Source organism: Lygodium microphyllum, chromosome 27, assembly GCF_053477565.2.
Source record: "Lygodium microphyllum isolate KBCC chromosome 27, Lygodium_microphyllum_v1.1.10, whole genome shotgun sequence".
In the NCBI taxonomy this organism is placed as follows: domain Eukaryota; kingdom Viridiplantae; phylum Streptophyta; class Polypodiopsida; order Schizaeales; family Lygodiaceae; genus Lygodium; species Lygodium microphyllum.
Window position 1 is genome coordinate 108,791,328 of NC_141161.1, and position 18,321 is coordinate 108,809,648.

Here is an 18,321-nt window from a genome sequence, read left to right on the forward strand (position 1 = left end):
CTATAGAGTTACAAATACTAGTGGCATCTTCCATGATGATGAAGGAAGGGATGTAGGCAGTCCATAGAAGGTACCCAAATCCTAAGGGTCAGCGATTCTCGGATGATTGGGGATGCACAAAAGTGAGGGATTTGCTTCACAACAAAAGATCCTACCTCATGACACGCGCTAGGGAGTCATTGCGGAGACAAGAGGAGGGGCGTGGAGCCTATAGCCAACCATCTATGTGCCACCGCATAGATTGGAAGAAAGCTAAGAAGAAAGCAACAGAGAAAGTGAAGAGTCGCCAGCAAGCAGAGGCGCGATGCATCTAAATGGAAACCATGGGATCGTCGCATTACGGATCGGATAGCAGAGAGTCGTGGGAGGCAAAGTTTGTAAGTATATTTTGATTTCTAGTTTTTTAAAATTAAATTTCTTTCAATTCTTTATATAATTTGTTCTAATACATTGTGTCTCATAATTGTTTGTATATATCATAATTGTTTTGCAGACTACTATCGTTGGCAGGATACCTACTCCTAGAGAGGTAGGTTACCATCGAGGCCATAACCGCGTAGCCACATGGCTTCACTTCTATGAGGAGGGTCTCATCACTGAGGAGCAATACAACCGGGCTATGAGGATTTAACAGCCAAAGCAGGTATGTTTTTCTTACTTTCCTATTAAAAGTATAGCTAATTATAATTTTTTATTTGCAATTGTACGTAAGCAACCTTGATCTTTTGTGTGTTTAGGCGAACTCGGATATGAAGCATAGCAAGGAGGGGGATAGCGACGCTAGTAGCCATGGTGGTGCTAGCGAAGATGTTTCTTCTTCAGATTCGTAGAGGAGCACCATACGTCCTCTATGGCCTTGTTTCCTTGTATATCTATTATCCATCTTTGAGCCTACTGCTTGCGGCCACACTTTAGGTCGCAAGCACTTAACCTCCCCATGTAAATGTGTTTTATATATAATGAATACATGGATTTTTGTTTTCAATTCTCGTGCCTTCAAATCCATTGTGTTTTTCCAAAATGCACAATTTGATGTATGGGAGGGGGAAAAAAAAACCAGAGAGCATGTGGTTGCTCTCTGGTTTTTTTTTCGAATTCTGTGCTTCGCGTCTATTTGCGCTTCTAAATTGCAGAAAACGTGTGTCTATACTTGCGTCTAAAATGCAGAGTACACACGCTCATACACATGATATATAATTCAAATTAATAAAAATATATTAAATATATTTTTTAAAAAAATGAGATTTTTGGTTTTGTGTTCGCGTCTACTGGAGCTTGTAAAAGCGCTTCTATGAACGTGTCTATATGCCCGTCTAATTTTCCATGTAGACGCGCTTTTAGACGCACAAAAAAATTAAATAAATAATAATTTTGGTTTTCATATGTGCTTGTATTCATGCGTGTATATGCGCGTCTAAAGCGCATTTATTGGTGCGTGTAAATTTCCTCATACATGCGACTATAGATGCGAAATGGTAGACGCACAAATAGACGGGCTTGTAGACGCGCCCGTAAGATTTTCTTTCAAATCAAAAATCGCATCTAAAAGTGCATCTAAGAGGCCTTTTGTTGTAGTGATATATCTTTTAAGTATATAAGAAAGTCAAGCGTGTATATCGGATCTTATAACACCAAACATGATGAGCATATGATCCCTCCAAAATACTAATTACCCCCTTACATCCATATTCCAGTCTCTTAGAATATGGAGCAAATACTCCCTCAATAAGCCTTCTAAAAAATAGAATCCCCACTTCAAGTCATGACAATTGGTGACAACTCTATTCTCCTTGGCATCCCTTGCAAAGTTGTAGCTTGTTCTTTACATGTGTGACATCTTCCCCTTCCCTAACAATGATAGACATCCTAGAGTCCATTCCATTCACAAATTTTCATGTTCCAAATGGTATCTTGCTTCCAAATAACTCTATTAGGTCATCAATTTAATCTCTGTGAAAGATAGAAATATAGAGCTTGGAATAGTCATAAAAAATTCCACAACTGGCATAACATTGAAAATATATGTGCCTAGTCTGGTCTATGAGTGCATGTATAGCATCCACTATGCAAATACAAATCATTGAATACTTTAGAATCCTTAACCTCACCTCTTAAAACTGAGCAAAAAGAATAATTATTGCATTTTTCTCCACCCACCCAAATCTCACAAACACTTATGTAACAATGGTCCTCATGATGTTGACTACATTAACAACCCATCTCGCCATTGTAGGCATCCTTCGCAACCCTCAAACTCACCCAGAAGGGTATGCAATGTAGATGCGCAGGGACGTGTCCCCACACTTAAGACCTTAACGGACAGGGGTAACCAAACAACAGGGACCTAGGACCACGCCACAGACCATCCACTAACATCCCCACACTTAAAACATGAACATCACTGAGAATCAAAAGTTGTAAGGTTAGAAAAACTTGGCCCATTTTGTCAAGAAGCAAGGTTGAGTGTCGATGGCACGTCCTGTGTTGTTGTCGGCTGCTGGAGGTACCAAGGCATCTTCTTGGCACACGTCCGTCATGGAAGGGACCACGCGGCAGCACCCAGGGAGGTAGCTGATTGAAGGAATCGTAAGAAATTTATCGATGATGAGGGATATTGCACTCAACTCACAGTCACTCATATGGAATGAAAGAACAGTCACTCACCCCATGACTAATATCACTCGAGGAATAAGGAGTGAAACCCATATCGCATACCCAGTTTAGGAATCGACAGGGGAATGGTGCAGAAGGAGTATGCCAAGGTGCACAGTTGATGGTGCATTAGTGCGTCCAACTCGTCTGGCATAGGTGCAAGGAGGAAGGCAAGGGAACCTTACAGTGCAGTGTACAGAACAGGGTGATGTGTCTTGTGTTGACGGCAAAGACCCATCCCGTGGGTGCATAGGGAATCGGGAACATACTTGACTCCAAGTGTCGTAACGTCCCTCAATCTCACCTCTCGGTAATTGATTGAAGACACTCTAGTCACACTCAGTCCACCCTTTGTCTCACGCTCTGTTGATAGATACAGGAGGGCAGCCGTTTCCTGAAACCCATTGATGTAATCCTCACGGTCACTTGTGCAAAGGTTGTATGCCTTGTGCGCATTTGATGGTGCAACTGTGCATCCCGCCCTGTGCTGGCATACGGTGCGAGAAGGAAGGCCAGGGAGCCTTATGGTGTAGTGCACAGAAACAAATTGTGCTTTGTGCATTGAGAGGCCCATCCCGTGCATGCAACACTTCATTCACACTACTCACCTCTCATTTGATTTGAAGGGAAAAGACTAGTCACTCGCCCCACCCTCTGTCTCACTCTCTGATAGATGCAGAGGGCAACCATACTCACTTTCCCATCCGGTTAGGATGAAAGCTCGCATCACTCAATTGTTTGTCGATGAAGATCACGTCGTTAGTTGTTGCTGAAGAGGCGTACCCAGGGAGGTAGCCATCAAATCGAACATTGTGTTGGATAGGAACATGGCATCTGCTAGAGGACAGTTAGACATGCTGCAGAGAGACCCAGGACACAGCGTACCAAGGGAGGCAGCTTCGAAATTGGATCCTGGGGATATCAATTGATGAATCCACTTTCTGGACTACTGGGTGTTGCCACCTTTTCCACAGCCCGCTTCTCGCCCAAGGGTGTTTGCCACCTTTTCTTGGAACGAGGCCTGCTATGACACGGAATTGCTTCCTTTTCTCTCATAACAGTTTTTTTTTGTTTTTTTTTCTTGTTTTTTTTTTTCCTTGTTCTCCTACTCCCGAGGGTGTTTCCACCTTTTCTCGAAGAATAGGTTGGCATGATAGGGACCTAAGTCCTTTTCTCCCATGACCGATATGTATATATTTTTTTCTTTTTTTTCCTCTTTTCTTTTCTTTCTCTTTGAATTAAGCAAGGGAATGGTAGAAAGACAATGTATCAGAACCAACCTCGCCACTGTTTGGTGGAAAATAGAGGATAAGAGATCAAGGATGGAAGGGGGGTTTGAGGGGACAGAGGATTGCATCCATTTCATGAGTGGTTGAAGAACGGCTATCAAAATTAGTATCATAAGAAGTATAGTGCCGCGCCAACGAGGGAAAAGATCAAGATCCCCAAGGAGGGAAGTACTTCTTCAGGCGATATCCATTGATCAGGAAGGGATCATCAGAGGCATCAACGGTCTGCACTTGGACAGAGCCATTAGGATTGACGGCAAGTACCTTATATGGGCCCATCCACCGCTGTTGGAGCTTGCCAAGAAACTTGCCAAATCGTGAATCATAGGCTAGGACCAAATCACCTTCTTTGAACTCCTTGTGCTTGATGAAGCTGTCATGGTAAGCCTTACGTCGAGCTTGCATGGCTTCCATGCACTGTAGATCCATCCTACGAGTTTCGTCCAAACATTCCAGGTGCAGGAGACGGCGTTGCAGTGAATCATCGTCCCCCAAACGCTCTTTGATAGCCACTCGCAAAGAGGGTAATTCCAGTTCAACAGGGAAAACAGTTTCTGTACCATACACCAGCTGGAAGGGTGTCTGTCCTGTTGCTGCTTTATGGGAGGTTTTGTATGCCCAAAGGGCCTCTATAAGTCAATCATCCCAATCACGACGATGTGCGGCAATTGTTCTTGTCAGAATCGAGCAGAGGATGCGATTGGTGACTTCGACTTGGCCATTGGCTCTGGGGTAATAAGGAGTGGACTTTCGATGGCGGATCTTATACAACTCTGTCAACTCTTCCATGACTTGATTAAGGAAATGAGTACCTTTGTCACTTACCAGCTCTAAGGGACTGCCAAAACGGGTGATGATATTCTCGTACATGAACAGGGCCACGCTGTTACCATCGTCCTGCTTTAGGGCTTTAGCCTCACACCACTTTGTGACATAATCCGTACATACGAGGATGTATCGGTTCTGTTTCCTTCTGGTGGGAGGATCGATTGGGCCTACGAAGTCAATGCCCCACTTCTCAAATGGCTTTAGGGGAAGAATAGGTTGCAGTGGCATAGCACTTGTCTTGGTGGGTTTCCCCATTCGCTGACAAGCATCACATCTTTTACAGTAATCATAGGCATCCTTATGAATGGTAGGCCACCAATAACCTGCTAGCAAAGCCTTCCTGGCTGTAGCTTCTTGTGCAAAGTGACCTCCACATGGCTCGTCATGGCAAGCCTTCAAAACAATCCCAATCTCATCTCCTGCAACACATCTTCGGAGCACTTCATCTTTGCCTTTCTTGTACAGTGCACCGCCTAGCAGGGTGTAGGGGGCTGATTCTAGCATAAGCTTCTTCCTCTCCCGACTAGAAATGCCAGGAGGGTACTGTTGGGTTGCCAACAGATTGGCAATGTCTGCATACCAGGGAGTTATAGTTGCTACTAGGAATAAGGAAGCATCAGGAAGGTCTGGATCATCGTGCTCCTCGTCTGCAGTTTGTGGGATACGCGATAGATGATCAGCCAAAACATGGGAACGACCAGGTTTGGTAATCACCTCAAAGTCGAACTCCTGGAATAGAAGGAGCCATCTCATCATTCGTCCTTTCACATCCGCTTTGTTCATCAGGAAGGAGAGGACCTCATGATCCACATAAAATTTAAAGTGGATGGATAGGAGATAGTGGCGGAACTTTTCTAAGGCAAACACCATTGCTAAGCACTCCAGCTCTGTCACTGTGTAGTTCCGTTCCCTATCAGTGACTTTCCAACTTGCATAATAGATCGGTTGATCCAGCTTCGAGGAGCCCTTCTTGCAAAGGACAGCACCTAAGCCTTCAATGGATGCATCAGTGTGTACATGGAACTCTTTCGTCCAATCAGGAGGTTGAAGAATGGGTGCCTCAATCAGACACTGCTTCAGAGTGTGGAAGGCTTTGTCACATTCTTCCGTCCAAGTAAACTCTGCATCTTTCCTCAGAAGCTTTTGCAAGGAGGTTGCCTTTGTTGCGAAATGGGCTATGAACCTTCTGTAGTAACCCACATGGCCTAAGAATCCCCTCAACTGTTTGAGGTTGGTGGGTGCGGTCAAGGCTGCAATCTTTTCGATCTTTGCAGGATCTATTGATATCCCTTGTGCACAGACAATGTGGCCCAACAGAACTCCAGAAGAGACCCCAAAGATGCATTTGTCGGGGTTGAGGGAAATCCCATACTCCCGGCATCGGTCAAAGCATTGTTCCAAATGTCCCCAGTGTTCACAGATCAAACTATAGACACATAAGTCATCCAAATATACCTCAATAAAGTCATGCAAATGATTTTGGAATGCGGCCATCATGACTCGCTGGAAGGTAGCAGGGGCATTGCAGAGCCCAAATGGCATCACTCAGTAAGCGTAGGTCCCCCATTCTGTGGTGAAGGTTATTTTGGACTGGTCTTCTTCTGCTATTTGCACTTGGTTGTATCCACTGAATCCATCCAGAAGGGAGTAAAGCTCATGTCCTGCCACCGTGTCCAACAGTTGGTCTGTGAAAGGGATAGGAAAGTGATCCTTCTTCGTCTTAGAATTGAGCTTTCGAAAATCCACACAGATTTGCAATTTGCCATTCTTCTTGGGTACAACCACGATGGGTGAAACCCATTCACTATTTGCCACTAGATAGATGAACTCGGCTTCTAGAAGCTTCAGCAGCTCTGCTTTCACCAATGTGGAATAATTCGGGTTCATTCGCCTCTGTCGTTGCTGTACTGGCTTGGCATCAGGCTCCAAGTTAATATGATGCTGACATATTGTGGGATCAATCCCGTTTAGGTCTTTGTAGGACCATGCAAACACGTCCAAATTTTCTTTCAACAAGTTGTACAAGGTTGACAACTTTTCTTATGGGAGACTGCTACCCACCTTCAAGTGGCGTTCTGTGCCATCTGCACCCACAAAAGTTAACTACCTTTCACCTTCTACTTTACGGATGAAGATCCCGCGGACTGCTTCTGGATACAGATTCGACTCCTTCAAGGGAGTGGTATCCTCTTCTGATGTCCCACTAGACCCAACTTCTTCTTTTGGTGGAGACTTAGGTTGCTCCTTGAGCTGTTGGAATGGGATTAGAGCCGTGTCGGGTTTGGTTTCAAGATTAATTACCTCTTGGCTTAAAGACTCATCTTCTGATGACGCATCCAAGAATGTCACATAACAGGGGCCCTCTGATGCCTGTTGGGTTTGTGGGACTGGTGCTTATTGGCACGGTGCATCATCATCATCTTTTCTTGGCAAAGATGGGTTAGGACGACATGAGCCACTGCTGAAAGATGGCTTGTTCTTCTTAACCGATGTCTTATAAAGATTTTGCATATGAGAAGATCCATTTACCAGACCAAATGGTACCATCATCATTCTGTCCCATAGCATGAGCTCGTCTGCTTCTGATGCTTTTGGAACTTCTTCTTCAAATGTATCCTCTTCGGGTGGAATAGACTCTTCTGGCTCACTTTCATAACCTTCTTCGTCCATATCATCTCCATCCTCTTCTGTTTCTGTCACTGTCTCTGCTTCTGCTTCTGTCTCTACTTCTGTCTCTACTTCTGTTTCTACTTCTATTTCTGTAGGAGCTCTGTAAGAGAAGAACAGGTTCTCTATTTCATCTTCTACCTCTGTCTCTGGCTCTACTATAGCCATGTAACAGGGAGAGTAGTACATCCATGCTTCTATCTCACTGTCAGAAGTGATTTTGGAAATAGTTCCTGGTTCAGGCAGGAAGTATTCTCCCATTGACAATGGCTTTGCATCTTTTGGGAGTTGGCTTACAGTATCCACTGTTAAGGAATGTGTCACTGTTTTTTGGGGAAGGATCTATTTGACAACATCTTCATCTGCTGATGTTCCATCCGTAGCCTCATTAGGGGAGTCAGAAGATAATTCCAAGGAGGTGGATCCATGTCCTTTTTGAGAACCATACAGTTTCAGCACCACTTTATTGGGTCCTCTACCCAAGCTCAAGGTTCCTTTGAACCAATCCGTCCTTGCTCTAGCTTCAAAAGGCCATGGTCTGCCCAGTAACAGAGGGTAGGATGTACCATAAGAGTTTGGCTTCACCACTAGATAGGTTAGCCAATAATCTTTCCCAGCCACTGTAGTCTTCACATATGGGAGAATACCCAAAGGCTTGATTCTACTCTGATCCGCCAGTCTGGTGAGCCATTGGGTTGGTTGCACACCTTGTAGGCCTAGATCCTTCATTGTCACATCCGTCATAATGTTCACTGATGAACCACCATCAATCAGTGCATTTGCAATGAAGCAGCCTTCTATCCACGCGCCAGTCTCTGGAGTACCTGGATTTAGGAAGGTGTTAGCTATGTCCACTTCTTTGACAGGCTCTGGAGCTTTATTGGACTTTGTTGCTATTGAGGGAGCAATCCTTAAGCCACGTCTTCTTGTCAGTATACTTTTGAACCTTTTTCGGCAACTGGAAGACAGCATCAATAATTGTCGGAATGTGAGGTTTGGTTTAAAGGTATCTAGATCTCTAACCAGATCGTATTCCTTAATAGGATCCACTGGCTTCTCTAACCGGTTAGGGAATGGGGCAACACCCATTTTCATTTTCCCTCTTTCTTCCAACAAAGGAATCATGGGAACTTCTTCTGCCACTTGCGGCACCTCCGCCTCTTCTGTCTCCTGGACCTCTGGTCTTGTCTCTGGAACTGTCTCTGTAACTCTCTATGGCACTGTAGTGCTCTGTATAGCACTGTCAGGCTCTGTTCTGTTCTGTTCTTCTGGTGGAAGATTGAACTTCACTGCTCTGGCAAGAGGATTATTTTCTTTCTGGATAGGTGGTTCCTTCTTCTTTGCACGTGTGATGGAAGCAACTTCCAATTCCACTAAATTGGAGGTAGGCTCTTGGGCCTTGGCCGAACTATCAGTAGCACTGTTTTTCACTAGGGCTGGGCTTGGACAATCTTTTGCAGTGTGGCCTTCTCCTTTGCATCGACTGCATAAGGGCTTGGAATCCACTGACCTTTTGGGATTTGGACAATTTGGTGAGATGTGTCCCTTTTCTCCGCATCTGTAACACTCCACCTCTGATCTCTGACCACTGCCAGATTGTCTTCCTCTGTAACTTTGGGATGGAAATCTTCTGGGTCCGAAATTAGGACCAAACTCTCTAGGCTTGGGTCCAATATCCTGTGTTGTCATTTTGGATTCCAACAAGTTGAATCTTGCGTCTTTTTCCTTCCTTCTCCTATCATGCATCTCCTTCAGAGAGCAAATGTCCTCTGTATGGTTCTTCCGCAAACAGTAGGAACAGAAGGCTCCAGGGATGGTTGGTTTTCATATACATTCAGTGGCTAAATGGCCTGCTTGATGATACATACCACGCCAAGTATTTGACCGCATTACATCTCTTCCTGCTCCTGCAACGTTGGATATGCTAGCGGTATTCACTTTCAGCATCTGTAGCTGTTCTGCAATCACATCCATCAACTTCATTTTAATATTTGCAACTGAGTTGGATAAGTAATCCTTCAAGCTTTCTCCTCCTGAGGTACTCGCAGTAGGGTTTTGAGGAGTCTCTGTAATCACTGCATAAACAGGTTGGGCTGGTGCAGAGGAATCTCTGTTCTGATTCTGATTCAGAGCTCCTGTTTGAACTGTTGGCTATTGGCTCCAGTTGGTAGGATTCCACTGTTGCTGCTGATTTGGCATTGAGGAAATTGGTTGGGACCATTGTTGTTGTGGTAGAACCATCATTTGAGGCATGGATTGTGGCCACTGTGGATTTGGTGCACTGTACTGTGATACTGGGGGCATCTGTTGGTAGGGGTAGGGAACAATCCCTAAGACTGCATTTGGTGGATACATCATTCCTGGAATCAGAGGAGGTAGGACTCCTCTTCCTGGATTCATCGCCAATCTAGCTTTCACTTCATCGTACAGTCTTGCACCTTCTGTTGCAGCTTGCAGTGTGGCTGGTCTTTGCAGCTCTACAAACTTACGGACTTCTGGTTGTAATCCTCTGAGAAACACCCCCTTTTGAATGCCATCATCTAGATTATGGTTAGTCCATCTCTTCAGGATGGATTCCATTCGTGAGACATAAGCTTCTACTCTTTCTCCAGAGGACTGACTTAGGTTTATAAATTCCTCTCGCATCCGCTCTTCAAAACCTTCATGCCTGAATTTAGTGAGGAAGGCCAACTTCAGGTCGTCCCATGTGCCAAAAGTTCCTACTGCTTGTCTCGCATACCACTGAAACGCCGCGCCCTTGAAAGTGGCGGGGAATATTGCTAACCAATGCTCAGGGGTTCTGGCATTGTTAGCCACACATGCTACCATAAACTCTGCTACATGAAGATCAGGGTCTTCATTGTACTCTCCCTTAAAAACTGGCAATGGAACTACATTCGCTGGCCTGTCATCAATATTTCCAGGATGGATCTGGCTTGGAAGTGGACCTCCGGCAGGAGGAGGAAGGGCTTGATGTGCCATTGGGACTTCTGTAAAGAGTTCCGCAAGGGCATCAAAGGCAGCTTCTGCTGCAAGCTCGTTCTCAGCCTTGGTTTTTGCTTTCTCTTTTCTCACGTACCTCTGGACTCGTTCTAACGCTTGCCTCTTTATTGCGTCATTCATCAGGGGTGTGGCTCCACTATGTTGTTAGTGCTCCACAGAGGGTTAGCAGAAGGCTTCAATCTCTGGAGGACTCTCTTGCCAACATTTCTTCTACTTCTTTCTTTTCAACGTCTCTGAACTCTACTTTCATGCCACTACACAGAGGAAGGTATTCGGTTCTGAAGGTGTCAAAATGCATACGTCTGAGCATTGTGGTGGTGCCATCATCATAGTAATGCCAGCTTCTGATGGTTTCAACAGTGTAGGTTGTGAAAAAAACTCTGTCTACCAACTTCCAATGGGTTGCTAATTGAACAAACAGAAGGTTATCAATGCACCAAGCATCCCATGTATCTTGCTTTTGAGCATCCACGAACAAATTCCAACTTTTTTCCTTCTTGTCTCTGTGAACCTCTACAGACCAAGACTCCTGAAGCTTCTTCACAATCTCCCACTTAATGATGTCTGGAAACTTCTCAATGAATGCCAAATCTTCCATGGATGGTCATTCTCTCTGTTTTTGCTCTTCAGTTTGTTCCCAAACAGTTTGCCACCAAGATGCAAGTTTCTGCTACTTCAACAGGAAGAGGAAACTGTCCACCACATAGAGCATGCATGGTGATGTGTTTCTGCCATTGTGGGATGAACTTCTTGTGGAAAGTGGCTCTGATTATGAGAAATTCCAACTCTTCAGTGGAAGAAGGAACTTTACAAACATCCATTGAATTCTTCTCCTCTTGGCAATACCAATTCCTTCATTTTCAACCTCTTCTGGTGCTTGTTGATGGCAAGCTTCCCCAGCTGCGCACCAAAAACATGGAGCCCCAAGAGGAACACCAAGGAAAAGGGAATTCTCTTGCAAGAAAATCTATCTTTTAACATCAACAAGCTTGTTTATCATGTTTCATATGATCACAATGAAGAAAAGAACACCAAGCACAACAAATCTTCATACAGCATCATGTAGATCTCCCACGGATTTGATAGAATCAACCATATTCTTCAATATCTTCACAAAATCCATCAATATAACAAAAAAAGCAAAGGAATACACCAATTTTGAATGGAAATACATCACATAGTATTCATCTTCAATATCTTCATAGTCTTCTTTCTCAATCTCTCATATACAATCACTTTGTTCAGTAGAATTTGACTATCTCTGACTCTCTCTCTCTCTCTCTATCAATAATACATCTTCTCCTCACTACAATCTCTCATAATCACTCTCAATAATCCTTCTTAGATTGTGGATACCCCTCCCAAGAGGTATGTCTGATATGAAGAGTCACCAAAGCCACTACAGTGTCCTTTCATAGCTTACTACTGTCACTTCACTCCAATCTTCACTTGAGTCTTCAGCAGCTACTTCTTTCACTTCTTTCAGCTCTTTTGCACTTGTATTCACCTCTTTTCAAGGCTAGAAAACTTTTCCAAGCTACACTCTCATCCATCAGAACACATACAGAAGCATACAGAACAGTCACAGAATAGTACCAGAACAGCTACAGTACAGAACAGAACAAAACAGAAACAGAGGCTCTACAGAAGACCTACAGAAGGTTACAGAAGGTCATCAAAACCATATAACTCAAACTCAAACCATTCCAAACTCTCAAAAACCATTCAATAAACTTTCACAAGATCTCAATCTTCATCAATCAATACTCCATCCCTCCTTACAGAAGGCAATCAGAACAAAACAGAAGCTATACAGAAGGTATACAGAACCAATCAGAACCTATCAGAACATCATAGAACCACTAATAAACATCATGAAATTCCAAAATACAATCAATATCATCCAAGACACTCTCAAACCACTTCCAAACCAATCAATCATCTCATAAAATCAACCATTCAGCTCTCAAAAACAACAAAAATCAGCCAAAAAACAAGTCATTTCAACACTCAACAAGCTACAACATGCATCATGCTGTGCTAGTGCTCAATGATGGTGCAATCAGTGCACCAACCTAACCCATGGCATGGAAGTAATTGAAAAAACAAGGAGACAACCCCGGAGTGTAGTGTATTTGATAGGTGCAACATGAAGTGCTCATGAAGTTGTAATCCATGTGTTGTGCAAAGATATTGACAAGAAATATACGTGATTAAGTGTGTCTAGTAGTTATAATCAAAATCCAACTCTAACCTATCTAAAAAATACCAATTTCATAGCCATATTAGTGGATCCCATTGGAGATGGGGCTTCATTCTCCATTGAAATTAAAATGTGAGCTATTTGTATTCATAGATTGTTGACTTTGATCCCAGGTAGTTATGGTTTGCTGAAGGAGACTAATTTTGGATGTTTATGGTGATTGTTGAGGTGACTACCTAGGATTAGTGATTTGAGTGAGCCCTATAGTCAAATCCTTGAAACAAAAGGTTGAGATGACCCATGCGTTAGTGAACTTCAAGTGCACGAACTTCTCAACATAACTGATACCACAATCCACAAAATATTCAAATGGTATCCCAATAGTATTTTGATTTCAACCCCTTCTATGTTTGGTAAATGTAGAAGAATATTAGAATGCCTTTAGTCTTCACTATCAACATTGATCTACACCCTTTAAGTAATGAATAAGATTTTCCTCCATAGGGATTCAACTTAGCATATTGGAGAAGTTACTATATGTATATCCTCTACATCACGTGCAATAAAGGCCCTTTTATAAATATCCTTATCTGTGAATTTTTCAGGAATAAAATATAACCCTTTTCTTTTTAATTTGTAAATAACTCCTTTATATTACACCCTTTTGTATGTTAAAAATGTATAAAAATGGTATTTTAAAAAAACCTTATTTTGAACCCACGTGATGCACACATATCTTCATGAGTAATTTACCCAAGCCTAGCATAAACTTTTTGGCTATAATAGTGTGGTTAACCCAACTTTCTATAGCAACAATAAGAAGGATACCAAAATCAACTTGCTTGTTAATGAGTGCATCTATGACTATAAATTTAGCCATGATCAACTTGAGGTAGAGGGATTTGGGTGGAATTATAAGATTTTCCTACATTTCTAAGCTACTAAGAATCACTACCCTAGTGTTAAAGCTTATTGTTGGTATAGGGGAAAAGTTGGTCAGCAGCTAGATGTGTTCTATTACTTTGTTTGCTTATACCAAGTTTTTTTTAGCTATTACCATTATGGATTTGAGGGGAATGTCAAGTTTCTTCATGGGTAGATTATGTAAATAATGCATTGGAAAGTAATATAGTTTAATGCAGCTTGTTGAGCTACTACCATGATGGATTTAAGGGAAGTGTCAAGTTTTTTCATGGGTAGTTTATGTAAATAATGCATTGGAACATAGTAAAGATTAAAACAACTTTTCTTAAAGTATTTAAAACTCTATCTCTCTAAGGTTTCAGACCCTACATTAGTTGTCCTATTATTTACAAAAATGTGATAGGGTCTGAGGCCTTATAGTTTAAGCTTCTATTTATGGCCTTTAAATAAGTGAGTATAAAAGCAAATGTTCACCTTTAGTGAAGGATCATTGTTTAACATGCTTATCAAACCAGATCTTGCATTGGGTCTTTTCAACAAATGTCATATATGAGTTGCCAAAAATTGAGATTTTGTTAGGCTTTCAAGCTCAATAGGGCATTGGATCCATGCCTTACTACCTTTTCAAAATTCTTCCACTACGATCTACCTTGAATATTCTATATATGAGACATTGAAAATTGGCCAATGCATTGATCAAGATAAAAAATATGACAATGCAGGTCAATGGTAAAGGTAGTCTCAAGCCTATCATTTGTGTTCATTTGCACCACCTACTTGTAGCCAAATGTCTCATCCATGAAGTTATTAGCTTCCTTACTTGCCACTTGTTTGATCATCAATGCATGGCAACTAATAATGGTTTTGGTTAGTTCTGATATTGAGCTTTTTATAGTTGATGCATACTTGTATATCTACATTTTTAACAAATGCTATGAGAATGGGTGATACCTAGACCATATGCTCAATCGCATAAATAAATCCTTTTGTTTGCAACTTTTCTAGCTCCTAACAAATGTGATTGACAATATCAAGTTAAGTGGGATTGTATATGCCAACACTTGAGATTGTATGTCTTTGAGATTTGAGTAGTTTTATGAGAACATGTCATGGTATTCCTTTAGTAGATTAATGATATGTTTCTCTTCCATAGCATTGATGTCTGCACAATGTAGAGAGGTTTTGAAGGGTTCCCTTTTTCATTAAGGTTTACCCCCCTCACTTTCACTAGTGGATTTGTTAGTTCACCTTTCTCTCATGCCATTAAGTATAAAAATGACTTAATCTATTTTCTTGTATTTTATCTCTTAAGGAGATTTTGCAATTTTGTGATGTCGCTTGATTTCAAATTCATTGTCTGATGATATTTTTTGGAGGTGCTTTCACCCAATATGGATTGGGATTTTTGTTTTAGCATTATGAAACTTTGTGAGTGGTAGAACTTCAAGGTTAGGATCATTACTCCCATCCATATTTGAGACAATGCTTTCTGTGGATGAAACATTGTGAGGCATTATTGTGAAAATTGGATCTATTTCAAACAATGTTGGAAATGTCATCTTGTTGAAGAGGAGCAAGCACACATGAGATAACAAGAAGGATACAAGAAGTAGTTTCTTCTTTAAATGATGTTGATCCATGGATGCCATAATGTCATTGAAGGTGAACTATTGAGCACTGAAGGTGATCTTGTGGTAAATGGTTATACTATCAAGGAAATGGTGACATTTACTAGGAGTGTGGTCTTAGCATGAAGGGTTGCTGCTCTTTGGATGTCATCTAAGATATTGGACAAATCCTTGTTGGCTTTTCACTATAAACATGTCTGAGAATCGAGTTCAAATGGAAGTGTGGACTGATAGGAAATTTGGGCCGATGAAGCTGCTCTTATTTGCATTGGTGTACTTCCTAGGATTTGAGGTATAGAGAGGTGGAACAACTTGCTGCGGATGAGGAAGCTTTATTGATATATAGCATGAATCAAAATATGGGTTTCAATATTTGGCAATGAGGACCAAAATCCATTCGATATTTTTGCAAGAAAATGCTTAAAGCTTTACCATTATTTTTTTCGTATGTTTGGTCAAAGGAAAGATCGCGAGGGGAAACTCAGAGTGATTATCCGATTTTTGATGCAATTGAGAAAAACGAGGACAGCGGAACTTCGACATGGTTCGCAATAGAAGGTGGTTGGTTGGCGAATTCAGTGGACGTTGGAAATCTTGGAAGGATTGTAGAATTCTGGAGTTCTTTTGAATTTAAAAGATAACTACTCAGAATTCGCCTAAGCAAATTTCAAGTTTTGTGAGATCTTCGATCAAGCCACAACCTGTATTGGTGCTCTTTCTTACGTATCTTGGGTTGTGTGAGGGATTCATTCCTGATCCCTGCTCAGAATACAACGTCAAAGGATATATCAACTTATTTATGAGCTATTAGTAGGTTTGAGGTGGGAATCAAGTTAACATATCAATATCATGTTCACTCATTACTAAGTAATTCAACACACTCCAACAATTCTAACTTTGAGTTGAGAATAAATACATTAGCATCTATGAGAAAATCTTTTGTTTGAGGGTTCTACTAAGATTGAGGTGAAAATGAGAATCCACGGTAGCAAAACCAAATCATTCTCTATTATCATATATGCAATACATAAGTGCTCAAATATGTTGATGGGTGCATTTCATAACCTTTATTATTTCCGCGTGAACCTCCTCTAAGAACCCATAAGGTGTGCATAGCTTTGGGGTGCATATTTGCATGCTTGACAAAGTAAATCAATGAGCAATCTTCCAAATAAATTCCAATTTTAGTCTTTAAAAATACTTTGATATGTCTGGCATGCATTCATGTTAAGATAATTGCAATTCAATAAAAATTACCGATGTAGCTTAGTGTTATTTTGACCAATTATACACATTTGAAATTTAATTTATGCTATCTAACAATATAGGTAAACTCTTGTCCAATTTTGCTATCATATACACACATTGTTTCAAATATAGTCAAATAGGGCTTTCAAGAGCCAAATAAGTTTATTCATCATAGGAATAGTAAATAAGTATTAACTTTATTCCTGTAACTTTATTTATAGTAAAATGATTTCCAATTGCATAATGTGACCTTGAAGTCATTATACCAATGCATGGATGAGGTTTTGTTCTACACCTTGAAGGCAAAGTTCTTTGTAAAGTCAACAACTTGCATCACCACATTATCTTACAAATTCTTTAAGTATTCTTTGAATTGAGTATATTGCCAATAACTTTGAAAGTTATGGGGGATAAAAACATTTAAATGCTATGAAAATATTGTGCTAATGTCTTTCATAGGTGTTGCCTTGTAGACTTGTTTTTTACATTCCTTCATTTGATCTCCTCCTATGTCTTATGTGACATACTTAAAAGTCTTCAACTTTACCAGTTTCTTATTTTTTGCATTGAGCTCACAAGGACAAAAGAAATATTCTGGACAAATCTTGCATGCTCATAGCAAGCATACAAGCGTGTGCCACTTGACCCTGATGGTTGCTTGGGCATATTACCAACCTCCACAATTTGAATATTGAAGAAAAGTTGGTTGCATGGGTAATGCACCTTTCCTTTGGATTTTTCTTGCAAACTATACATAAGCAATCACATTTATCTCCATGCAATGTTTTTGTATTCCTCCTCATGGATGTCATTGTAAGTCAAATTAAATAAATTATTATATCATAAACACAATAGAAAGTGTTTTTCTCCTCCATTTTTCTAACAAAAATGGGATTGCAACTCTAAAAAGCATGAAATATGATGTCAATGGAGGGATCTTTCTCTTTGTTCATGAAGAATTATGCCTACATCACTAGAATACAATAAACAAATTAATGAGGAATTACTAAGGACAAAAGATACTACTAGTAGTAGTTTCAATCATTATAGTATTTAGATAATAAGACTATCAGTAAAAATCACACAATCTTAACAATCTAGACAAATTTTTTATCATAGGGGTGCATCTATAACAATAAACCATTTGCATCAATTGCATTCAAAGAATCTTTTAAAAACCCTTTATCGTAGATAGTTCATTTAAGAAAATAAGGCAAAGGTAAGTTATACTATGAAGATATTAACATGGGATGTAGACATACCTCAATAAGGTCTAGGTATTGACAATGATAAAATCTGTAGTTTTTTTGCCTACAAACATCCTTGTGTTTGGAGATGTGCTTGTGTTGCTTGTCCAAAATTGAATGATAGATTGAACAACCTCTTTACTTAGACAATTCGTCCTACATTCTTTGTCATTGTCTGTCCATTTGAACTTGTTAGCTTGCACGTTGGCACATTATTTCTTCAAGGCCCTTAGTTTGATACCAACAACTTTAGCAACTCTCCTATCACTATATTACCTTTTTGCTACATTGTTAGCAACCTGTGAAGTCCTCTCTTTACAAGTAGCTTATTTGTACTTTCCATACATTTGACCATGCCTAGTGATATCTTGATGTTCTCTATAATTTTGTCTGGAATTTTCCAGTCAGGGGACATTGTCCTCTTCATAATTCCTTGTAGCTCTCAATGTTCCTAAATCCTATGAAGAATCTGTGATTTTTCTTCTTTGTCAAACTACTCCTAATGTTGAGGAAGTAGTTACTATAGATAATACAATATCATGATTGCTTCTATTAGAAAACTTTGAATATCTAGTTGATGATCTCATGGATACATATGACTCAGTTGACATTTCTTCAATATCTCTAGACAT